This window comes from Zalophus californianus, chromosome 3, assembly GCF_009762305.2.
Source record: "Zalophus californianus isolate mZalCal1 chromosome 3, mZalCal1.pri.v2, whole genome shotgun sequence".
NCBI lineage: Eukaryota > Metazoa > Chordata > Mammalia > Carnivora > Otariidae > Zalophus > Zalophus californianus.
In genome coordinates, this window is record NC_045597.1 from 164,272,637 (window position 1) to 164,299,861 (window position 27,225).

General features: G+C 36.5%; 1 protein-coding gene across 14 annotated transcripts in view; it reads left to right on the forward strand.

The window, feature by feature from the left end:
* Positions 1-27,225, forward strand: part of PARD3B (par-3 family cell polarity regulator beta) — a 1,014,396-nt gene that overhangs the window by 122,163 nt on the left and 865,008 nt on the right. The gene's annotated exons all lie outside the window — the stretch shown is intronic.

A 27,225-nucleotide genomic window follows, 5' to 3' on the forward strand; every position in this document is an offset into this window, starting at 1 on the left:
TTGCAGAATCTCTCACCATGGGCTGACCAGAGAGGCTTGTGCCAACAGTGAGGGCAAGTACCGAACCTGCTGGTACCACCTCCTCCTCATGTTTAGAATTTACAAGCTTCAAGTGATTCAGTGGTAGTGGTTCCTATGCTATCTTACTCTGGTGTCTGTGCCTTTGTGTTCTAGGCAGAGTTCTGAGGTCACAGCATGAGTGTCCCGGTCTTACAAATAATTTTAGAACTGCTGCGTCTTGGGGACCAAGGTCACGTGATTGTCACAGGCCAAGTTATAGATATTACTCTTTGCCCCACATATTACATCCCATTGCTCTGTCTCTTGCTTTTCTTGCTGGGTTATAGAGACCTGGTGGAGAGAGAGGAAACTCCTTCAGGTGTGCTCCTTATCATTTCACACTTGTTCACACTTAACCTTTGTTTGCCACCTATAAGAACTATGATCCATAACTTATTTCCTTCTGTAGAAACTGAGGCACTGTGAAAAGAACTGGAACTGGTTGATCTCTTTGTGAAGGCTATGTGATGACTTTTTTTTTTTTAAGCCTTGGTTTCGATAGGCCCTACATGTTCAAGTAATGACCTAAAACAAAGGAAAGCATGATTACTCACATGAACATTTCACCCCACTTAATTTTTAGAGTATGATCATAATTTGGCTCTACGACATGACTTTGATGTACTTTAAGCCATGGTTGCATGCTTCTAAAACTTCAAGGAGCTCAAAATACTTAATTTTTAAAAATTAAAAAAAGAGCTTTTTGATTAATACACATTGGATTTTCATATTTTCTATAATATTTGAATGTTCAAGTGTTTACTGACACCTCCAGGTGCAAAGCCCTGTCCTAGAAGCTGTGGATGATGTAAAGATTACTTAGACATGATCCAAATCTATCTGGCAAAGAAAGACAAATGTGCAACTATTAAAGTGCTTCACTAGGGCAGATCATTTTTTTTTTCTGATGGCTAGATGACATTAATTTTCCGTTTTGCAATTGGGATATGATAGAATTTTGTATTTTGACCTTTAAGATACTTGGAAGACTAAAAGCTTAAAAAGAAAAGGAAAAAAAAAACTACCCTATTAAAATCCTTTAAGTCAAACTATCTCAGAAGGGAATATCGCAAACTAGAATTGCTTTACATAATGAGTTTATATTTGAGTAGTAGGTATGAAGTTGGTTTATACATTTTCTTTCACGTACCCATAAACTTCTTATATTATTGGATTGTGCAGCTTAAGAATGTAGAAAGGATAATTAATTACTGCCTTTGTTTTTAAAACCTCTCTTGGTCTTAGTAAGTAGCCTGAACAAAAAATTCTAGAAGTGTCTTCATTGTTTGTAGCCACTATGCAAGCCCTAAGCCTCTTGGGAAAATGAATGGCCATTCTTTTTTGCCAGTTACCTCAAAGCTTGAGGAATGGTAAAAGTAAAGATGTGTAACTTCCAGAATATGCATTCAACAATTTTTTCCTTTCCCTTGCAAACCTTGGAGAGTTTAACACAGTTTAAGCAGAGGTTGATGGATGCCATTTTCATCGTAAACAAATTTCTAGAAATGACAGGTAAAGCTCACATGAGTTTCACGTAATTTTTATTCATTTCCATTATGTTAGCTTCTAGTATTAAAAAACGAAAAACCAAAACAGCTCCAGGATCCAACAAAGGTGTCCTATTTAAGGATCCCAACTCTTATTTCCAGGGCATGTGAGCTGTTGCTACCAGTGTGTCTTTGAGTATTTTATTCTTTCCCAATAACTTATGCAAAGAAATAGTCAAGTGCCCAATCAATCCTCATGGTCTTTGCAGACACTTAAAAGCTTATAGATATTAAAATGCACTACCTTAGTTCCATTTCTTTGAGAGTATGTATAGCAAATGTCTTAGTCCTTGAAAGTTTAAGTAGCCAGGCCAGCTATCACACTGGTTCCAGGCGTTTTAGCATTCTCTGGCTGTATTGGCAGTATAGATATGCTGATCTCAGAAAATGCTAACTCCCCACTTTGCATTCTTAGACATGTAACTGCTTTATTGAGTGTTATCAAATGCTCTTGACCTGAAAAGTAATCAATAGTAGAGATTTTAACTTTCTATTATTCCACTGGAAAAATCCTAGTAATTTTGACAAGATTGGACAATTGTGGTATTTTCCCTTAAATTAATATTTGGCTCACAAAAATAGCCTCAAGAAGTCATTTGCTTCTGTAATCCCGACCTGTACTTTAGATAGCTGGTACTCATAAGAGGGATCCCCTGAGATAAGCTGGCCATCCAGGAGTTTTTAACTCAACCACCAGGGGAGCTGGATGGGGAAATCAAATGAATGAGATGGGCTGCATGAACACAATAAGGAGTGGTGGAGATCAGCCAAGTGGAGAGGATGCACTGTGTGTGTGTGTGTTCACACATGCATGTACGACATCATGTCCAATCCAGGTGATTACATTGGATTGCAGGCCCACTTCTGACAGATCATGGGTTTTTGTTTTTTTTTTTCCCCAGGAGGAGATGGAAAACCAGATTTATTTGCAGAATTTCCCGTCTTTAAAATATTGTGCAAGTAAAAAACAAACAACAACAACAAAACAAAAATGAAAAAAAAATACTGTGCAAGTCAAAACCCTTTTATGAGTCAGGCAGTGGTTTGCACTGCCTTTGGTCTAGACTTTCCTACATGTGGAATGTGGTGTTGAGACCATTTTATCATCAGCTTAAGTACTTTCATATATTATTTAATAATGCCACTGAGATAACATGAATCTGTCTCTCTAAACAATGGATGCTATTTACGAAAAAGATTATGATACAACTACCTAGGCTCAAGCCAACCTTCCTTTTCACACTAAGCATAAACTGGCAACCATTACCATACAATATAATTCTGGCATTAATGCCATTCTCTTTCTGCTGTTGGAATATTCTGAGCTAAATTGTTTTCTGTGTGGCGACCTGAAGCAATGTGGTTCTACTTGAAAAAGCCCCTACAAGATAACTCACCTCCAACCTTAAAGCTCCCTCAATAAGGAAGAGGTGTGAAGTGCTTCCCATTGTTCTCAGTGAGGTCTCTAGATAATGTACTTTCTTTTCATCTATTCCCCTTAGGGAAGATGCCGTTCAACAAATGTTTTGTATATTGGGCCTTCTAAATTATAGATTTCCATCCCCTGTGTTGTTTTCCTTGGTCTGAAGGTTTTCTCCTTCAATCGATAGTTTCCATTTCAACCATGTTGATTATTGCAATTAACCATCTCCTTGCAACTGGTCTTTGCAATTTTTTAGAAAAGCAACAACTGGATGCTTTAAGTCTCCTAAAGGGAAATGTCTTCCTTTCCCTTCCCCAGCTATTAAACATTTAAAACAGTTAGTTTTTTTTATTGAATACCTATAGTTTGCCAGGTAATAAGCAAAGTTGGAGGGGAGTATGAGAATAAATAAGACATAGAAATGTATGCTCTTTAAAACAGATGCTAATTTACTGTTATGTCAATACTGTTTCTGGAAGGAGCTCAGACAATGTATAATGAATCATTAGTAGATCAAGCCAACATCTAGTTAAGTGCTGATCTGGGTTCTACAAGGTTACAGAAATATATTTCTGAAGTGACTACTTCAGTACTAAATTTTGAGCCCTTAAATAAGTTGCTGCTCTTTGTGTTTAGTGATTTGCTCCCCCTACCACTACTATCACCCTAGTGAAATGTTTTGTCCTGTAACTTCTTTAAAGAATGTAACACATTAATTCCTGCTAATGATAGCAGTTGCGTGATGTTTTATAATTCCTAAAGAAAAATGCTACCAAATGTAGTTTACTCTTAATTCTATATCACTTTAAAGTATTAATGAATGAATTTATAGAACATGCAATGTTGCTTTGTGGAATATGTCAAAAACGAACCCATTAATCCTCAAATTGTCATATAACTTGGGGAGCAATTCAGAATGACTTTAAATCCTAATTTCCTTCCTTCCCAGAGCCTGGATACTTTCTTATGGCTGTAGAGGTTGAGTGTGACTGCTTTACTGGGGGGTGGGGGGTGGGGAAACATTGCCTGTCAATTGCCCTTCTGTTCCTGCAGGTCAGGAATCCCCTTAGGTCAGGCTAGTAGTAGTAAGAACTGGCAGTTCCAATGACCTTTCAGGCACTCAGTCTCTCCTTGGTCCTCTCTTTGTTGAGTTATCTTAGAAACAGATAGTGATCTTTCCTTTTCCCTCATCTCACTCGCTCCCACATGCTTTTGAATGTCCTGGAAAAGTATATGCTCAAGATGGGAGTGCTTAGCTTTTCTACCAGTCATGATCCTAGTGCTGATGGTGGACTTTTCCATTTCCCCCTTGCTTGTGTTTCCTACCCCCTGAACAAGAATACCTGAAAGGAGTGTCAAGAAATGGGGCTTGCGAAGGCCTTGCCATCTCCCTAGCCCACGGGAGTGAACCCCAGCTGCAATTTGCTTTCCCTTAAAACAAAAACAAAAACCCTCTAAACAAAGACATTTCCTTTTCAAACCGAGTACTTGATAACTAGGGGCAGAACAAGCCATGATACTCAGGTACTCTTTCCTCATCTCCACTGCCCTACAGGTGTTCAAACACCGTGGCTCCGAACCTCTTTCCTCTCTTCACTGCTTGAAGACCTCAGCGTGCTTAAGTTTATGTGGTTTATATTTGTCAATATTTTGGATTAGACATTAGAATGGAGGCACTGAAAATATTAAAACTTTATTCATAAATGAGCCCATTGTGTGCTAACACAAATAACATTTTTCTGAGAAGCAACTACTTTTCAAAGTAAAACCCTTATCAAGGAAAGTGCTGTTTTATATTTTCACATCTCTTTAATGTCTAACTTAATGAGTTGGCTGGACTCTCCAATCTCTTTCTGCATTGTCTGTTTTGATTGGTTCTTTGGGCCAAAGTTTATAAAGAAGATTGGAATTTACACAGATAATGTAGTTGGAAAATTGTGTATGTTACTCTTTAATATTATACCAAAACTTGACAAGTAGTAGTGTAAGGGTTTGTTTGTTTGTTTGCAAAGAAGAAAAGGAAACCATATTAATGACATTTAAATGCTGTTAAATAAAAATCCATTGTTATCTTGGATTTTGAATGAATTTTTTTACTCCTAGATTTTGTAACATACACTGTCCCTTGGATAATATCAGTAGATGTTATGTAGATCTTTCAAATGTCAGTACATTTCACTGTATATCAGAATTGTCACATTCATAAATATCATCACTGATCTCATCAGAAAGGTCTTTTAGTAATGTGAAGCTGTCGAACTCATGGTGGAGGTTACAAGTTACCCACAATTCTAATTTTTGTCCAGAAGCTGGAATTTGATTGACTAAAAATGTTACCAGTTTTCCTTTAGGTGACAGGTTTGCTTTATTTAAAAAATGTCTGTATTGTGCACCTGAAAGTAATATACTGTATGTTAATTATCCTGGAGTTAAAATAAAAAACTTAGTCTGCCGAATACTGAACTCTGGAAAATGATAGTTTATCATTCTTTAAGGAAAAATGTTCATTAAAACAGCTAGTTCAGGGCACCTGGGTGGCTCAGTCGCTTAAGCGTCTGCCTTTGGCTCAGGTCATGATCCCAGGGTCCTGGGATTGAGTCCCTTGTCGGGCTCCCTGCTCAGCGGGGAGTGTGCTTCTCCCTCTACCTCTACCCCCACTCATTCTATCAATCTCTCTTGCTCTCTCTCAAATAAATAAATAAAATCTTAAAAAAAAAAACCTTAAAAAAAGGCAGCCAGTTCAGCTTGTGACTTAATAGCACAAGTTTTCTTTCTTTCTTTTTTTTTTTAGAAAATTCAGAAGGGCTTTATGCATATTTCTTATTTTGTCACACAGAGTATTAGAGATGTATAGTCAAGGGATGAGATTTAATAAAATTTATAGTGCTTATCGCTTTAGTGAAACTGCTTTTTTTTTTTTTTAAGTCAGGAGTGAGTTGTGAAAATAAAATGACTATTCGTAATGTTCAGTGCCTCTACTGTTAGTCATGCAAAGGCACCAGCAGTTTTACCCAATATCAGTCCCAAGGTCAGCATATCCTGTATGGCAAATCCATACTTAAGGAAGTAGTTAGGACATCCTGGATTCTCTGAAAAGATTTGGGGGATGCTCATGAGTCTGTGGACCAACTTGAGGATTGCTGCTCTAGTATGTATGTTCTAACTGCATAGGTTGCATTATGAGATGTACACTCATCCTGTAACCCTATTATTGACCATGAAGCAGAGCTTTGTTACCTTTCTTCCTTTATCCATGCACCAAAACTAAGCAAACTGTTTTCTTTACATTAGCCGTATTTTTAGTCATTCCTTATTGGAATTTACCGTTCTGGGAGTAAGTGGGACGAGCTGTAACCTCAGTACCATTCTTTTAGTCTGGCCCTACTTGTTGGCTCACACATCTCGTGCCCGTCTGGGCTCATCCTGCCAACTGAGTTTCCCTCATCCTCCTGAGGTTCCTGTTAGCTTATCCTGAGTTCTGCCTTAAGACGACATTCTACTGGATTTTAATACTGTCTTGGCAAACATGTCATTCCTGTCCTCTGTTATGGTGCCAGTACTTATTTGCTGAACGTACGTCTATGCTGTGAAACATAAGGGTTAAGGTTAAACACTTCTGGAAGCTAAACCCTATTAGGTCTGCTGATTTTTACCAAATAAAGGAAACCATTTTCTTAACTAGTTTGTTCTTATTTTAAAATATAAGTGTGAGATTAAAGGCAGATGGGTAAGGGTGAAATACTTGAAATGTGGGATTGGACCTAGGCTTGTAAATTTCAGGTGTGTTTCTTCCACTTACCAGCTCTTGGACCTTCTGTGAGGTATGCTACCTCTTTGAGCCTTGTTTTCCTCATCTGTGTACAAGTGTTAGTAATGTTTACCTGTAAATGTTATAATGAAGACTCATCTCACTATATACAGTGTAGCTACCAGAAGGTGTCACATATAGTAGATAACAACTCTTTTTAAAATAATTTGTAAGGATGCCTGGATGGCTGAGTCGGTTGAACATCTGGCTCTTGATTTTGGCTCAGGTCATGATCTTGGGGTCCTGGGATCAGCCCTGCAAAGAGCTCCCCAGTCATCGGGGAGTCTGCTTGTCTCCCTCTCCCTCTGCCTTCCCCCTACTCATGGGTTCTCTCTCTCTCTCTCTCTCAAATAAATAAATAAATCTCAAGTAAAAGAATTTATTACTTTGGAACTTAAGCTTTAACCAGTTCTAGTTTTAGCAGTCATATACAGTGTCACTGTTCTAGACTGAAATGGTACCCTCAGGAAAGTGTTTTTTTGACATGTGTGCATTAGCTGAAGTTGGAAAAAAATTTTTTAAGTGTACAAGTAATGGACAGTGCATATGAAACAGTGAAAAATCTTTTTTCAATATTCAAACATGATAAACTCATCTTGTTCAGACAAATAGGGTCCCTAATTTGATGGGATTTTTATTTAAATCATAATCTGAAGCTAAAATTATTGCTTTGACATTCTAACCTCATTACTGTCTAATAACTTGCTCATTGGTTAGTTATATCAATGGAGAGGTTTTATTCTGAGAATCTCTATTTTTAAACTGAGATACAATTGATACATTAGTTTCAGGTGTACAACATAATATTTGTATGTGTTGTGAAATAATCACCGTAAGTCTAGTTCTGTCACCATAGTTACAAATTATTTTTGTGATGAGAACTTTTAAGATCTAGTCTTTACTGACTTCTAAATACACAATAGAGTATTTTTACCTATAGTCCTCATGCTGTGCATTCCATCCCTGAATCTCAATTTTTTATTCAAATCTCAAAGGTAGATGACAAGGTAGAAAATGTCTGGGGTGATAAAAATTGAATATGGAATAAAACATCAGTTGCTTGTGCTCAGCTGCTAGACTTTTTCAAGAAATGGAGGAATACCTATATTTCATCTGGGAATATCTATTGTGTTTGTGTATGCCAAATGACCTGTAGTTGTGGTCTGAAAATACATAAAGCAAATAAAAGTCTTGGCAGCTGGGGCATAACTAAATGCTTACCACTCTCCCTGTAAGTTAGTTATTAAAGGCAAACTTTGATCATTGTTCTAATGTAGTGAAGAATGCTGATTTTCCTGTTTGACATGATAGTGAATGGTAATGCACTGTATAAAAGCACTTACAATGAAAGGATCTTTTTATTTCTACATTTAAAAATTGATTCTGGGTTTTAAGGAACTTTCCTTATAAGCATACATTGGCTCTGGCGAAATCCATTCTGAAGAACTTAAGGCAAATAGCTTGAGAGAATTTGGACTCATTAGCAGTGCTTAGTTCTTTGGCTGTATTTCCTGATAATAGTTTTTTTACGTATGTGAATGTCTGAGACGAGGCATAGTAAGAATTTGTCTCCTGTGCTCATTAGTGAGTACGTACAGGATGAGGTAGAATGAGACAGTCCAAGGACTAATCAGTATATTTTAGCTCCCTCCCTTCCTTTTACCTTATTCTTCTTGTTTATTGGGCATTGGTTTAATAGCCTTGTGTTTAATAGGAACTTTGACATATGTAAATATTTGATGTAAGTATTTGCTGGGTTCAATTTTCATTTGCTTCATTGCCCCTAGGAAGAAGACTGGAGAGAATGTTTGTACTGATTTAGAAATGTTAAGAATTTGGGGGAGTGGCTTTTCAGTACCCTGCAGTGTGTTAATCATGTTTATGGCTGTGACTTTCTTGATATTTTTTGACTTTGTTCTTTAAGCCAGGCTTTTAAAATTCTTTAAAAAGTACAAAATGTCCCAACTTTACGGTTTTAAAAAATGATTAAAAAGGATAAAATTTGTGAAAGGTGTTGGGATAGCCTTGAAGGATAGGCTGTGGTTATTGACCATATGGAAGGTGGAGTCCTGTCCAGGAATGCCCCACCCTACAGCTGTTTGGCTCCTCTTAAAAGGGCTTATGAGGGCTTTGCCAGCAGAACAAGGATATTCTTCCTGGCATGGGTCTTTTATGCCATCTGGTTCAGAGCTGTGGCCCCACACCCAATGGCAGATTTTCTTATTTTGGAAGCAGTGAGCCACATTCTTTAACTGGTGGATGAAAAATTCCAACCATTCCAATTAACCATGCCTATGACCCCTTCTATTTTGTGCAGATCATCAAGTGCTAACTCATTAAACCCAGACTCATGAAAATTGTGCTATAATCTTGGCTCTACTACTGACCCATTTTGTGACTTCAGGGAATATGTTCAATGACTCTGGGCCTCAGTTGCCTCATCTGCAAAATGAAGTAATTTGGTTAAAGTTCTTTTTTGATGAAACAGTTCACAGCCTCTAACTGGTAATGTTCGTATACTCATAATAAAGCTGTGTTGCAAGGAAGTAGAAATTACTGGGATAAATAAGGTTTAGTATTGATGTTAATTGACATATTTCTTACCAAGTTTTAGAGGATGCCCGGGACACTATAGGAACATCTTGGGCAATATGTGAGAGGTTGAAGACTCTTAAGGAATTCTGTGACTGTGAGTTGGTCCTTACACAGAGCTGAAAGCTGTTGTGCAGTAATTATTTACTAAATGACAGTTGACTGTTTCCTGTTGTTGACTGGTGTAGTTTTCCTTTCTTGAACTTACCCTGGTCCTAAGCATTCATCTTATGTCAAAATAAGATATTATGCATATGGCATCACCGGTAATTGGGTTTGCTGCTTGTTGAGCTCATGCTGGATTTATAATGTTGGCTTGGGCTCTTGGGTGGGGAAGTGATAAGAGTATATTAAGATGGTGAAGACCTTGTCCATACTCTTGAGAGTGGAACATACGAACAACTGATCATAGAGGCAAAATGAAATCTATATGAGCAAAATGTGAACAAAGTAACATAAGGGCATGGTAGAAGAAGAAATTAATTCTGATTGGGGAATTGGGGAAGGATTTACATATAAGATGAGGTATCTGAATCGGGCCTACAGAAATAATAGGTAAGATTGAAACAGGGAGAGAAAGAAGAAAGATCATTTCAGGCAAGGAAGAAGAGCTTCTTGGATTGAAACAGTAGTAGGACTCTAAGCACATGATTCTAGGAAGGCCAAAAAGTATTTGAAGAAAAGGGAGTAGATGTAGACCAGACCATTAGTTGACTATTACTGTAGTATAGACAAGAGATGGTAGTCAGTTACTAGGGAGCTAGTTGTGGAAGTGGGGAGAAGTGGATAGATTTGAAGTAGACTTAGAAAAAAGAATTAACAGAGTTTGTGGATGGATTTCATAGAGGGGTAAGGGAGGTGGGTATAGATGAATCCTAGACTCACAGCTCACAGAACTGGAAAAGTACTGCCGTTCACTGAGAAAAGAAAACTTAGGATGTGAAACGTCATGTACTCAGTCTTGAGCATGTAGGTGTAAGGCATCTATGTTGAGATGTCACAGTGGATCTCAGTAATAAGTCACGGTAAAGATGTGGTTGGGAGCCATCTATTTAAAAAAATGACTTTATATTTTTATAGAAGTTTAAGGTTCACAACAAAATTGAGGGAAAGTTATAGAGATTTCCCATAAAATTTTATCCCCCTCCCCCACATGCATAGCCTCCCCCATTATCAACACTTATCAGAGTAGTACATGTGTTATAATTGATGAACCTACATTGACACATCATAATCATCCACAGTCCATAGTTCACATTATGGTTCATTCTCGGTGTTGTCATACTTTTGTCCAAACATGTAGAATGTACATCTATCCATAATTATGGTATCATACAGAATATTTTCATTCCCCTAAAAATTCTGTGCTCTGCCTGTTCATCTCTCCTCTGACCGAACCTCTGGCAACCACTGATCTTTTAACTGTCTCCATAGTTTTACCTTTTCCAGAATGTATATGACATTGGAATTATATTGTATGTAGCCTTTTCACATTGGCTTTCACTAGTAATATGCTTTTAAGGATCCTGCATTTCTTTTCATAGCTTGATAGCTTATTTTAGTGCTGACTAATACTCCATTGTCTCAACGTACCATAATTTATCCATTTACCTACAGAAGGTCCTCTTTGGTGGCTTCCAGGTTTTGGCAATTATGAACGATACTGCTATAAACATCCATGTGCAGGTTTTCATGTGGACATTAAGTTTTCAACTCCTTTGGGTAAATACCAAGGAGTTTGATTATTGAGTCATATGGTAAGAGTGTGTTTAGTTTTGTAAAAAACCACCCAATTGTCTTCCGAAGTGGCTGTACCAGTTTACATTCCCACTAGTGACTGAGATTTCATGTTCTTCCATATCCTCATCAGCATTTGGTATTGTCAGTGTTCTGTATTTTGGCCATTCTAATAGTTATGTAGTAGTATCTCATTGTTTTAATTTGCATTTTCCTGACATACAGCGTGAATCATTTTTCATGTGCTTTTAGGTCATCTGTATTTTTTGTGGTGAGGTAACTGTGAAGGTTTTTGTTACCTTATTGTTGAGTTTTAAGAGTACTTTGTGTATTTTGGATAGTTCCTGTATCAGACATGTCTTTTCCAAACACCTTCTCCCAGTCTGTGACTTGTCATCGCCTTTTTTTTTTTTTTAAGATTTATTCATTTATTTTTAGAGGGGGAAGGGGCAGAAGGAGAGGAAGAGAGAGAATCCTAAGCAGACTCCCTGCTGAGTGTGGAGCCCTCTGCGGGGCTCTATCCCATGACTCTGAGATCATGACCTGAGCCAAAATTAAGGGTCGGACACCCAAACGACTGAGCCACCCAGACACCCCAACTTGTCCTCTTTTTTCCAAAAGACAATGTCAAGAGAATTAAAAATTTTTCATTTTAATGAGATCTAGTTTTAATTTTAATTGTTTCTTTTATGGATCATCCCTTGTGTGTTGTACCTGACGTCATTGCCATACCCAAAGTCATTTAGAGTTTCTTTTATATTATTTTCTAGAAGTTTATAGTTTGTATTTTACATTTAGGTTCATGATCTATTTTGAGTTACTGTTTGCAAAGGGTATAAGGTCTGTATCTGGATTAATTTTTTGCATGTGGATGTCTAGTTCCATCACTGTTGAAAAGACTCTTTTTGCTCCATTGTACAGTTGACCTTTGAACAACATGGGTGTGAACTGCATGGGTCCACTTTATATACTTTACTTTTTTCAACAAATATGGTACAGGTTTGTAAATGTGTTCTTTTATGGTTTTCTTAACTTTTTTTTCCTTTAACTTACTTTAACAACATAGTATATAATATACAAAATTTGTGTTGATTGTTCTTGGTAAGGTATACAGTTGGTAGCAGTATGCTATTAGTAAAGTTTTGGGGGAGTCAGAAGTTACATGTGGACGTTCAACTGCATGGGGGTTTGGGGTCCCTAACCCCTGTGTAGTTCAAGGATCAACTGTAGTATCTTCGCTCTTTCGTCAAAGATCCGTTGACTCTGGGCTCTCTGTCCTGTCCGTTGATCTGTGTGTTCTTTTGCTGGTACCACATTGTCTTGATTAGTGTGGCTTTATAGAAAGTCTGAGACTTGGGGAGTTTCAGTCCTCTTTAATGTTATGTTGGCTATTCTGGGCCTTGCCCTCCCCATATAAACTTTAGAATTAGTTTGTCAATATCCACAAAATAACTTGCTGGGATTTTGGTTGAGATTACATTGAATCTATAGTTCAAATTGGGAAGAACTAATATCTTGACAATATTGAGTCCTCTTGTCTATGAACAAGGAATATCTTTTTTTATTTAACTTATCAGAAACTTGTAACTTTACTCATGTAGATCTTGTACATACTTCGTTAGGTTTATACCTAATGTTTCATTTTTTGGAGTGATAATGTGGAAAGAGTTAATTTCAAATTTCACTTATTCATAGCTGGTATATAGGAATGTGTTTGACTTTTGTATATTAACCTTGTATTATGCAACCTTGCTGTAATTACTAGTTTCAGGACTTTTTTTTTTTTTTTTGTCTATGTAGAAAATTCGAAAGAATTGACAATCATGTCCTCTGTGAACAAATTCACTTTTATTTTGAACTTCCTAATCTGTATACCTTTTAATTCTTCTTTTTGTTTTATTGCATTAGCTAACACTTCCAGCATAAGTTGAAAGGGAGTGGTGAGAGGGAACATCCTTGCCTTGTATTTGATCTTAGTGGGAAACTTCCAGTTTCTCACCACCAAGTATGATGTTAGCTGTAGATTTTTTTGTAGATATTATTTATGAAGTTGAGGAAGTTCCTCTCTAATCCTAATTTACTGAGAATTTTTATCATGAATGGATGTTGGATTTTATCAAACGTTTTTTCTGCATTTATTGATATGATTATGTGATTTTTGTATATTGATGTGATGGATTACATTAATTGATTTTTTTTTTTTTTAATTTTACTTTATTTGCCAGAGAGAGAACGAGCAGGGGTAGCAGCAGGCAAAGGGAGAGGGAGAAGCAGGCTCCTCACTGAGCAGGGAGCCTGATGCAGGACTTGATCCCAGAACGCCGGGATCTTGACCTGAGCTGAAGGCTGACGCTTAACCGACTGAGCCACCCAGGTGTCCCTACATTAATTAATTTTTGAAAGTTAAACCAGCCTTGCATACCTAGGATAAATCTTGGTTGTTATGGTGTACAGTTGTTTTTATTCATAGTTGGATTCAATTTTACTTGAGAGAGATTGGTCTAGTTTTCTTTGATGTCTTTATCTCATTTTAATATTAGGGTAATGCTGGCCTCACAGAATAAGTTAGGGTATATTCCCTCTGCTTCTATCCTCTGATAGTGATTTTAGAGAATTCTTGTAACTTTTTAAGATAATTTGTATAATTTCTTTCTTAAATGGTTGGCACAATTCACCAGTGAACCCATCTTGGCCTGGTGCTTTCTGTTTTGGAAGGGTTATCAATGATCAATTCAACATAATAGATACAGGTCTAGTCACATTGTATATTTCTTCTTGTGTGAGTTTTAGCAGATTGTGTCTTATGAAGAATTGGTCCATTTCATCAAGGTTATCAAATTTATGTACATAGAGTTGTTCATAGTATTCTGTTATTATTATTTTAATGTCCATAGGAGCTGTCCTCTCTCTTACTCCTGATATTAGTAATTTGAGTCCTCTCTTTTTTCTTAGCATAGTTAGAGGCTTGAGAATTTAATTGGTCTTCTTAAAGAATCAACTTGGATTTATTGATAACTCTGTCAATTTCATTGGTTTGTGCTGTAATTTTTCTGTTTATTTTGTATTTGCTGCTTTTTTTTTTTTTCTAGTTTCCTAAAGTGAAAACTGAGATTATTGACTTTAGGTCTATTTTTCTTTTCTAATATTTGTATTCAGTTCTATAAATTTCCTCAAAGCAGTGCTTTTGATGCATGCTGTAAGTTTTCCCTCTGATTCTCCAGGTATCTTATATTTTCTTGACTCCAAGTAGTACCTGATTGTGTTGTTGTTTTTGTCAGCCCCTGCCTTCCATGGGGAGTCACAAATAGAGAAAAGGCATTGCTTTTGTAGTATAATCTTGGTATTCCCACTGTGACTTAGGCTGTGCATTTTATGTCTTGGACTCTGCCTTTTAGCAGGTGAAAGACTTGTAAAAATTTTGGAGAAGAACAAGAAAAAGTATACTTAATGATGTAGTTATGAAGAAAGTCAAAATTTTGGTTATTCATGTATAGAAAAAGGAAGGCAAGTAACGATTTGATGATAAACTTCCATGTCCATTGTGGAAAGAGGTATAAATAGCCTTCTTCCAAATTTATGAAACATTACTCACTATGGAGGCAATTTAATCCTTTCTCCAATCTGAAAGGACTGAGAAAGCAGAACAGAGGAGAGAACGTTTGGCTGGAAATACTTTTTCCACTGGTAAGTGTGGCTCTAAGGGTCAAATGGGTGGGCTGACATAGCGGGCTGGTGACATCAGATCGGCTTTCCTTAGCTGGCCTCTGGTCTGATCGGTTAGTGCCTCTGTGCTTCAGATGAAATTAGCACTGACCCAATTTTAGATTTTATTTCCATCCTAGATTTTTTATCTCTATTTTGTATCTTTGTTGTCTCTTGGACTGTTTAAAAACTAATGCTGCTGTTGGGTATCATTCCCTGGAATGTTAGACCAAAAATTGAATATGACCCAACATTTCATGAAGGCTAGGTGCCTAAATTAACACTGAAAATTTCTGAAGATGTGTCTTCTAGGTACTTCATTAGCCTAAATTATAACCCTTTTCATTCCAAACACAACTCTGAGATGGGTCTTCTAAAACCCTGATTTTCACTGCTATTTAATTTGGAGTAATAGAGCTGTTAAGACACGCTAAAAACAAAAAAGACAATGTACTGTATTTGACCTTATTGCTAGGCAAAATAATGGTTTCCCAAAGTTGTCTGTCTACTTCCTAGTCCTCAGAACCCATGTATATGTTATGTTACAGGCAAATGAGAATTAAGTTAGCATATGGAATTAGGGTTGCTAGTCAGTTAACTTGGAGATAGGGAGATTGTCCTGCATTATCCTGATGGGCCCAGTGTAATCATAAGAGTCCTTATATGTGGAAGAAGGAAGCAGAAGAGGTCAGATTGGGCTGGCCATTCCTAGCTTTAAAAGTGGGAGGAAGGCCTGAGTCAAAGAATGTGGGAACCCACTAGAAGCTAGAAAAGCCAAGGAAAGCATTTTGCCCTAGAGCCCCCAGACTAGGAATTCAGCTCCACCAACAACTTGATTTTAACTCAATGAGACCTGCATCAGACTTAAGACCTATGGAACTATAAGATAATAACTTTTTTTTTAAGGCACTAAGTTAGTGGTCATTTGTTCTAGGAAGAATAGGAAATGATTAGTATCTTTTATTACTATTGGGCTATGGGAAGGACTTCTCATATTCTAGATACCAGGCAAATTTATAATTTTCCTAGAAAAATTAGCCTATTTCTACTTTGTTATCAGAGGCAACCATGATCATTCTCAGAGTGATATTTCTTGCCTGTATAAAGTTGGGGATAATTTGTTTTACTGTTGAGTGCCACACACATACACATGTAATTGTATATATACTCTATATAGCAAATATTATAAAAGTATATTTTAGAATGATCTACACATTTTTGATATTGAGATCAACCCTTATAGCTTATGTATCAAAGTCCCCTAACATAATTTTTGGCAAAGGGTAGACTGTATCAAGAACATATTTGAACATTCTTGTTTGAATGGCTTAGGGGTTATGACATTAGCACTGTAAAGAATGACAGACAGTCATTTCCTATTTGGTTTGTCAGGGAATACTGTTCCTTTGGCTGCCATAAATGTCAGTACTAGCCATTGGCTTTCAACCTGTGGAATCAAATTATAGACAAAGTATGGTTATCATTCCAGAAGGGAATGTAAATGTTTTCAACTTTGATAATGTAAAAGTAAAGGTAGAGATGACAGATATGGAAAGTGAAAGGGCAGAAGGATAGAAATAACTGTGATGTCCTCTTTTACTCTGAGGAGTGGAGAGATGCAACCTTTAGATGGTAGAATTAAAAACAGAAGTTTAAGTTATTCATTAAAGATAGAAACCATTCAAGGAAATATATTTGAATAGAAATATTAGGAGAAAGAAGGATGGGAAAGTTGGAGGATCCTAAATACACTTAATTGCCATCATGATATCAAAGTTCAAAAGATGAATTCTGAAGTCAGTTAAGACCATGAGAAATGCTTATTTAGAGAGGAGTTAACATTCAAATAGACTAAAACAAGATACCTTAAAGAGTTGCTTCTGGGAATACAATGGGCCACCCTTCTGTACCATTTAATTTTTACAATCAAAGTAATTCTTACGCATGGTTTAAAGCAGGAGTTAGCAAATAGTAAATATTTTCGTCTTTGTGGGCCATATGATCTTGGTCACAGCTATTCACCTCTGCCGTTGTCCTGTGAAACAACCATTCACAATACTTCCACGAGTGAGCATGGCTGCATTTCACTAAACTGAATTTACAAAAATAGATGGTGGGCGGGATTTGTGGGCCACAGTTTGCCCATTTCTAGTTTGAAAAGTCAAATAGTGCTCAAAGGCCCATAACTAAAAACAGTGCTTCTAAGAAGTAACCCACTCTCAATCCTTTATCTGTCTTTTTTAGGTATCCGTAACTCTAAACAATTTGTGAGTCAAGGGATAGCAGTGTGCTTTTATTTGGAAATAAAAACTTGCTCTCCCTTCATTCATCAATCTGTCATGTCCCATTAGGGTACTTGAAAATTATAACTTTCTTATAACTTCTTCACTTTTTCTCTCCCGTTGCCCAGAATTGTTGGAATTTTTGCTTAACTCTATTCAGTGTTTTCACTCGAGTAACCATGCCGATACTGTTCGCTCTTGAGCCAATAACTATGATTACTTCCGGTCTTGTGCAAATTTTTGTTTTCTTGGAGTTAATCTATTTTATTTGCTTAGTTTTCTTTGAGTCTCATGCTTTCTTTTTTCTCCTGATAGTTGTATAAGATGACTCTGTAGTACCATTTTCTTCAGATTTAAAACTGTCCTAAAATCTAACAAGATTGTATGTTTCCTGGAGCCCTTCATTGTGCTGATTATGTCAAGATAGGTTGTTCTTTATACCCCTGCATGACTATACGATTGATTGCTGTCACTGTTTTTGGGGGAATTCCTTTCCCATGTCTTATGTGTTGGGTTCTCTTGTTTCCTGTATCCCTCATTTTGGAGGCACACATTCCCCTAACTGCCTACCCAGAGTAGCTGGGGAGGAAGGCTGATTTGTAAACCTGGCTACTAGCTTTCTGGGGTTGGATGGGGTAGTGCAGTTCCAACGCTCTGAACAGGGGGTACTTGAGCTCAGTTTCTACTGATTCCTGACCTCTACTTTCTGTGTTCTTTTTAGCTTCATCAGTGATCCATCTCTAGCATCCGGGACGAATGGCCCGGTTGTTGTTGGAGAAGCAAAGTTAATAGTAACGGGTAATAGTATCCCAGTACTTTCAGAGACAGCTATTCCTTCAACATTCCTATCATGGCCATACTGAAAAGTAGTCTTAGAAACAGTGAGCAGGAATAAAGTTGATGAGGTCTTTATGTTTCTCTGAGAGTTACATGTTTTTATGAACACTGTCAGCAGTACTCTTCTGTTGTAAATTAAAATTCTCTTTTCTAGGTCTTATTTTCTTCAGTGACGGAGCATAAACCTTTGTGTTTGAGTGAAGATCTAGAGGCCATGGTGGTTACCTGTGGAATGCTTTAAACCGCCTTTATTAATTCATATGCATAAAGATACACACACAACTGACAGTGTCTGTCAGAGCTCTTCTTTGGAATTACCTTACACAGACGCCAGCATCATAGTGGCAAGAATGCATTGAGTAAACCTTGAGTTGTATGAGTTTGTATTCTCAAATTCCTATTAAAATTCATTTTGTAGAAGAATGCTTTCTAAGGTTTTATAATAATTTTTTTTTTTTTTTAATAATAGCTTATTCTTCTCTTTGGGGACATGGCTGCTTCCCTTCTTTGGCTGTAGGCTTTGCATTCCTTTGGACCACACAGCTTCTAAACCCTTTGCATCCAGGTCTTTGGATTATAAAATTTCACTGAAAACAATTAGTGGAAAGCATGATTTAAAAAAAAATCAGCTGTTTTCTTTAAAATTGTTTTTGAAACACTGTTCCAGCATTACTAAATTAGTAATGGTTTAATGTTTTGGAAGTCTTTCATATTGGAAAGCTTTTGAAATAAGTGTATCAATTAAAATACAAGTGCAATTTTTGCTAATTTCAGACTTTAGCATTTGATTTTCCTGATAGAACTTTGGTTTTAAGATTATAATGTATTTAATCCTGAAGATTTATATAAGGCTTTTGTGCTTTTCTGCATTTAACACTTAGATCCATAGAAAGAAGAAATTTCCATATTCTTGTAAAGAGAGTGTGCTGTGATAATGTAGGCACTAGATTCGAAAATAATTAAAAATTGTCCTTTCTTAAAAAAAAAAAGAATTTAGGTATCTGGACCGTTTTTTTTCCCCCCTCAAATAAGTTTAGGTTAATTCCAGGATGAAAAATGAACCTTTAAAGTCCTTTATACAAAGAAAACTGATGAGATTATGGCTACCTCCTAAAGCCGAATGAAAAATGACATGGGGTGATTAAGATTCTTTTTAAATATTTTGTTGATAATATGAATTAGAAAGTGAAGTATATGCCCTGATACTTAAATATTTTTCTTCCTTCTTGAAGAGGAGAATAAGTAGTATTGTCAGAACTTGGATTATGAGATAAAATTGAAAATTTATCCTGGAATTGGTGTTTTTATACTGACTACTTTTGTTTAAGATAATCTATCACAAGCCAAGCCAAGCCAACCACAATCTTCTTTGTGATTTAATCTTTGATATTGTGGTGTCTCTCCACCAACCCCCCACCGTAAGATGGGAGGACTCTAGATGGTCTGTGAGCCAGTGGATTCCTTTGAGTTTTTGAATTTATGAATTTACTAGTCAAGGATTGAAAACCCCACATTAGGGGGTAGGGACGGGGAAGACCTGTTTTAGAATGAGAAATTAGCCTATTTATAAATGTAAGTAATATAAAATTCTCACATTTTTATTTTGTTTCTTTATTAGAGTGATTCTATTACTTTGGATATAGAAGACTCTCTTCCTTAAAGATGTTTATAAATTAGTGAATTTTCAGGTTATACAGCAAGACACAAGAATAACTCATAGATTGAGAAAGGTAAAATTTGGTGTTTTGCTCAGACTTTCTGCTCAGAGTTGCACAATAATTGTGGAATCATGCTGAACCTCTGAAAACATTTTTTCTTATTGAAGTACAGTTGACACAATGTTATGTTAGTTTCAGGTGTACAACATAGTGATTCAACAACTCGATACATTATGCTCACAAGTGTAGCTCGCATCTGTCACCATATTGTGCCATTACAACACCATTGACTATATTCCCTATGTGGAAAACATTATTTTTATGATACAGCAGAGATTTCTTCTTGCAAGAAGTTTCTCTAACTTCAGGTTCAAAGCCTAAAGGAGCTTTGAGGTTCTAGATGTTGTAGGTTTCAGAGTTGGAAGGGCTCTTCAGGATCACACAATTCTTCTATAGCCTCCTTGAAAGATGGCGATGTAGCCTTTGCTTGACTCCTTACAGGAATGAAGAACTCACTCCCTCGTCATACAACCCACTCCATTCTTGCATAGCTCCTTTTGAAAGATCTTTCTCATGCTGCAATTCAGTATGCCTCTCTCTTGTTTATGTAACTCTTCTGGAGCAGTACAGAACATGCCAAATCTTTCTTGTGCATGGCAGCCTTTTAATTTGGTGGGACTCTGACTGATATGGTCATTTAACTTTTACAAATTCACCTATAAAAGCTCAATCAAAGAAAAACGGGGATAAGAATGTGAGTAGTGTAGCTAATTTGACTTATATGAGCAATGAGCATGTATTCGAGAGGAAGCACAAAATGACTGTTACTCCTCTCTTGTCTCAATTTCCATATGTTAATGGTAGTGTGAGTCTGTCTCTGGCCTGAATATGATTTTAAGTGTTTAAGATAAGCATTTTTTACAGACTTGTCTCCAACATAACCCACATACTTTAAGATGCTTAACTGAAAATATAATAATTTGCTAGTCCTGGTTCAAAAACAAGTAGTGTTGGACTTGAGAGAGATGTTTGTCTCCAATATGGTGTCTCCCTGAGAAATGACTAGTGATGATTTTAACAATAAGAGATTTCTATCTTTGAGAACTTGAAAAGCCCAATGCCCAGTAAACTGTGGTTCTCCTGTGTTTGAAATGGTAAAAATGTTTCCCTTTGTTTTCTCCAGTTTAAACAAAAGTAAATCATGTCTTACTATGAGTGAGCTGGCTCTATTTCCATCCCCCATATTGGTGTTCTACAGTTTGTTGACAATCATCTCTTAAATTTTGAAAAAAAATGCTTTAAATGTGGGTGACCAATTAGTATAGAATGAGATTATTACTTGCTCTGTTCTGGACACAGTACTATTATCATAGCCCAAGATTGTGGTAACATTTTCAACATATTTGTCACACTGTTGACTCATTAAAGCTGTGGTTCATGAAGCCTCTTCTCTGGGTCTTGCAAGTTTTGAATAATTGATGGTCAGTGAGCTACATTTTCTGTTGGTAGGTTAACCAGGCCTCCCTGTCTTTTGGCACTTGTACATTCCTTTCTTTCCTTTGCCTAAAGATATGTTCTTATACTTCTAAGGAAACTTGTTCTAAACAACTTTTTAGTGGTCTTTATTTATTTAACTGTAGAGATAGTCATGTGTACAGGGAAACTAGGTATTTCAGTTTGAAAGAAGAAATCATATTTTTTTTGAAGCAGACAGTTCTTTTATGTAGACATTTTTTTTAAAGATTATATTTATTTGAACGATTGAGAGAGAGCGAGATAGTGAGAGAGCACAAGCCAGAGGAGTGGCAGAGGGAGAAGCAGGCTCCCCACGGAGTAGGGAGCCCCACATGGGGCTCGATCCCAGGACCCCAAGATCATGGCCTGAGCAGAAGGCAGATGCTTAACTGAGCTACCAGGTGCCCCTAAACATTTTTTTTTTTTTTTTAAGAGAGAGAGGATGCACAAGAGCATGCAGAAGAGCGAGGGAGAGAGAGAATCTTAAGCAGTTTTCATGCCCAGTACAGAGCCGGATGTGGGGCTTGATCTTAAGACCCTGTGATCCCATCTTGAGCTGAAATCAAGAATCGGATGCTTAACCGACTGAGCCACCCAGGCACCCCTTTGTGTAAACATTTTTAAAGTATAACACACCTACAGGAAAGTTCACAAGTAAGTGCAGCCAGGACACACTTCAAGAAATAGAACATTACCCCAGAGGCCCCTTTACACTCATGGCTCTAAACAGTCTCCTGACTTCTAACATTGTGAATTAATTCTGCCTGTTTTTGAGCTTATTCATGTAATCAGAGTATGTACTTTTTTGTACTTGGCTCTTTTTTGATCGTTGTTATGCTGTGAGATTCACAGTGTTATGTTGTGAGATAGCTAAGATATTTTCTATTGTAAATTGATGGTGAATATTCTCAAGTGCATCCATTGTGATCATCATCTAATTTTTATCCTTTTTTTCCTTGATTCATTTGGTGAATAACCTCAGTTAATTTTTAATTTTAAATCACTCTTGCATTAAGAGAATAAATCCCACGTGGTCATGGTGTGTCATCCTTTACAATATATCACTGATTTTTGGTTTAAACATGTTTTATTTAAGATTTTTGCATCTGTATCCATATGCAAATTTTTATAAATTTTATAACTTTCTTGTAATATCCTTATAAGTGTTGGTATCAATGTTATGCTGTCCTCATAAAAAGGAGGATGGGAAAATTTTTCTCTTTTAGTTTCTAGAAGTATTTGTATGAGATTGACACTCTGCCTTAAAACATTAGGAAGATATCTGTGAAGTGATCTGAGGCTGGTTCTTTATGGGAAAGTTTTAAAATTTAATTGTTATCTTTGTGTTTCTGTTTTCTATCTTTTGTCAGTTTTGGTAAGTTATATTTTTCAAAGAATTTGTTCATCTTATTGTCAATTTAATAGGTTTAAATTTTTCCCAAATCTTTTTAATATTTGTAAGATCTATGATGGTATTGCTTGCCTTTTTCCTTGACAGTGGAAATTTTTTTTGATCAGTTTTCCTAGATATTTGTCAATTTTATCAAGCCTTTCATAGGATAGAACATTGTTCTGTTTTTTCCTCTATTTCCTTCCTTTAGTGTTTGGATTTGACTAGCTATTCTTTTTCTAGCTTCTTGAATTTAGCTTTTCTTTTTTGCTAATATTTGCACTAAAGACCATACATTTGACATTAAGCACTGCTTTAGCTGTATCCCACAATTTTTTTGTTGTTTTAATTATTTTAGGTTAAAAACTATTTTCTAATTTCCTTTATTTTTCATATATGGATTATTCAGAACTGTATTTCCTAATTTCCAAACAGCCAGACATTTTCTAGATATCTTTCTGGAATTGATTCAGCTTTGGTCAGAGAATATATTCTGAGTGATTCCAGACTTTTGAAGTTGGTTATAAATTTCATGTGCACTTGTAGAGAATGTATTTTCTAATATTTTGGGGGTACAGTGTCTTGTATGTATGGAATATGAATCAGGTCAGTTTGTTAATTGTGTTTGTCAGGTGATTTATATCTTTGTTTCAAGTCTCACTATGATTTTTGGATATATTTTTTTGTTTTTTTCCTTTTCAAGTTTTTATTTAAATTTCAGTTAGTTAACCTGCAGTGTAATATTAGTTTCAGGTGTAGAATTTAGTGATTCATCACTTACATACAACACCCAGTGCTCATCACAACAAGTGGTGATTAGACCCATCACCCATTTAACCTACCCCCAACACCTTCCATCCAATGACTCTCATTTCTCTATGGTTAAGTAGATTGGTTTACTTTTTTAAAAAAAATCTGTCCATTTTGGCAAAATGTGTTGAAGTTATGTTATCGGGTACATAGGTTTAGGATTGTTTTCTTAACATTAGATTGATCCTTTTATCATAGTGAAATGTTCCCCTTTACCTTTAGTAATGTTTCTTAAAGTCTCCTTCATTTGATGTTGGTATGGTTATATCAAGTTTCTTTCGGTAGGATCATAGAGTTTTTTTTAACACTGGGAGTAAATTTACAGATGGACTGATTCATCTTCATTTTTTTACATAAATTGAGGTTTATAATTCTGTTGTTGAATTTGCTGTGTATTACTTTCAACCCAGCATTTAAAAACCCCTGGTGCCATTCTAGTTCTCCTGAGTTCTTTAGAAACATACTTGATTAAAGTGGCATCAGTGCATGTTCTTGTCATACCCTTTTCTCAAATTTGCATTGGTTAATCTTTTTCAGGAAGTTGGAAGAGTGTTCGAAGTCAGGGGCAGCTCATAATCTCAATATCTATTACTGCCTTTTCTGGTTAATTCTGTCCTTTCAGGTGTCAGTGCTGCTCTGCTAGGCTTTGCTCAGACATCATTTTCAGAAACTGCTTTTTCCCTACAGCATGTGTGGTTTGTTATTCAAAGACTTGCTCTCCACCTGCCCAAAACAGTCTCTAGACCTGTTCTGACTACTATCTCCTTCCTGGGTGCTATTCTGGGGCATCTTACTCTCTCTTAGTCTGGAGTAGACAAGATATTAACCACAGAGGATTATGATAGAAGTAGTTAAAATGTGCATGCATGGAAAACTTCATAATTCTCTATTTAATTTCTGATGCCTCAAGCTTCCTCTCTGCTCTTGGCAGGAAGATATTTTTCCATTGCTTCTCCAACCTTTAATGCCATGATTATGAGAAATTATATTCTCTAGCTTCTCTCACCTGTAAAATACTGGACACAGGGAAAAATTTGGGGGGCCTTCTATTATTGCCCTGTTATGTCCTCTACACTTGGACTTGAATGTGCTGCATTGTGCAGAAGGCCAGAGAGCCTTCTCAAGCCTTCCATGTTTACTAATGATGAAGCAACTGAGGCCCAGGGGAATGATGACTTGCCTGGATCCATATACTTAAGGGGCAACAGAGATGGATCTGATCCCCTTGCGTTATTCTTAGGACCTTGTGATTTAAAAAAAGTAATCACTTGTTTTCTGTGTTTAAAAAGAACATCTTGGCTCTGCTGTTTATTAAGCATCTAACCTTGGCTAAGTCAATTCACCTAGCCATGCCTTGCTTTTCTCATCTGTAAAAATTTATTGATAACTATTTCATGAGGCTGTTTGAGGTTAAACAAGCTAATCATACAAAACTCACAGCACCTATAGCACCTGGCCTATAGAAACCACTGAAGTTCTCTGCTACGACGATGACCGTTGAAATGGTGAAATCTTAGGAGTATATTCGACCAAATTCATGAAATTAAATTCTACATAGAAAATTTTAATTTTCCATTAACTTCAATTTTTACCATTGTTCTTCTAGTTCCAGTGGGTGAGATTATTTGTGTGAAAACATTAAGTCACAAAGAAACCAGCTGCACTAATGAGCTATGTAATTGGCCACCACTGATAAACATAGCTCTTTTCCAGCATTGGCTTTTCTTTTGTAGTGCCCACCTCACTTTTGGGCCTAGCTGCCATTGCAGGCTATTTTTTTTTTTTTCTCTTTTTGGACCAGAAGCATATTGCTTAGAACCATCCATGTTTTCCCTCTTTTGATGATTGACATAATCTCAGTGCTTGGTAGTCAACGGCACTTCAGTATACGGCTTGCCAGTCTACCTCTCCCAATACTGCCGATGGAAAGTTATTTTTTTTTCAGAACTCTGGCCAGTAGAGATTTTCTCAGGTATTAAGGTCAAATTTCATGTCATCTACCCATGGTGAAAGATATTTATTGCTACTAATATCGGTGCCTATTTGGAACAGTTTCTGCATTGATCATTGTAAGTTCTCTGTAAAACGGTCTTCTTTCCATAATGTGTATATGCATTTGTTTCCCTTTCCAATTCATCCTTGTGGCTATTTTTAATTTTAAAATTCCAGTAGTGTTTAAGTTAACTGCATTATTTGAAATTTATGATAAGATACTATCAGAAATAGAGGAAACGATATGTTATTTTTCAATACTTTAAGAACCTAGGAGTGTGGGGGCACCTGGGTGGCTCAGTTGTTAAGCATCTGCTTTTGGCTCAGGTCATGATCCCGGGGTCCTGGGATCGAGCCCCGCATCAGGCTCCCTGCTCCGTGGGAAGCCTGCTTCTCCCTCTCCCACTCCCCCTGCTTATGTTCCCTCTCTCACTGTGTCTCTCTCTGTCAAATAAATAAAATCTGTAAAAAAAAAAAAAAAAAAACAACCTAGGAGTATAAGTTGTAAGATTTATTGTGTAACACTTTTACTAGAGATATTTTCAAAATAATTTGTTTTATATATTACAGATATTTGTGCAAAAGAAAGGTAAATTAATGTCACGATCCTGAAGAATACGGTAAACTTTTGCAAGTGATTAATTGTGTGAAACTAGACACACATGTGAACATCTTTTCATGTTTGATCAGTTTTATTCCTGGTGGTAATAAAACTAAGTAAATGAAATGCAAAATCTTGACTGCAAGGTAACGGTTGAAGTTTTTACATGCATAAAGGAGTCAGGGTGAATTTATGGTCTTATAATGGCTGTCGGCTGCTAATATTGTATGTGTATTCTTAAAGTGATCTATAGCACCATGGCCAAAATACCATGGGGACAAAATCACAGTTAGTACGTGCTGTGTTTGTTGATTTACCTCCCTTGGACATGTAAAATATTAACTGAGACAACGTTGATACAGTTTGTCTGTTTTTGTTCAGGATTGGATGTGTGCTCATCATTAGTCTACTCTTTTCTGGAATGTATAAAATGGCAGTATCGATGTGAGACAGTAGTGTTAGAATTGCAGGATTTTTTTATATTCTGGCACCATGTATTTCACTTGAAAAGTTTTTTGGATTGAATGTATGATTCCAAAATGTTCAAAATAACTTTATTACTTGATTTAGTTCTGTAAGACTTTTTCCTGTACTCCTTTGAATCACAATTAGATGATTAGAGATAAATGTCATAGTTGCAACTCCTAGGTCTTATTTTCCAGAAGGTCTTAGATCCTGCAAGTATTTGTGATAGCAGAATGCTGTGTGACTTAACAGCCCCCTCGTGCTGCCACCTCTCTGTTCCTCCCTTTGCTACTGATCAGACCCTGTCCCCTCTTACCTCCTGAGTTTACCTATTTTAAAATCAGAGTCCTTGGTTTTCTCCTCTCTGTTCCTACCTCTAGGTAGGAAAACAGGCACACTTTAACTCACACTGCAGTTGTTGGGGGTAGTTGTTTACCTCAGTCTTAGGTGATAAAATCTGCTTTTATAAACAGCATGAGAAAAAAGCAGACAACTTAATAGATGTCTGCTTTTAAGTAATTGAATATGTTAAAAAAGCAAACTCTGTAGAACTCTTCAGAATACATCACCTTTTACAAACATGGTTAGACTCAACAGATTTCATCTACAGTGCTGTAATATATCAAAAAACCAACTCAATGGATATTAATAGAAATTAATTAAATTGAACTCCCTTTGTAAGAAGGCAATTTTGACAAGGAAAATGTAATACCCTATAGATTTCAATTAGAAGTCCTGGGTATATTTGGAAAAAATACATTGCCTATGGCATGGCCACAGCCAAAAGACTGACTTCCCAAAGATTA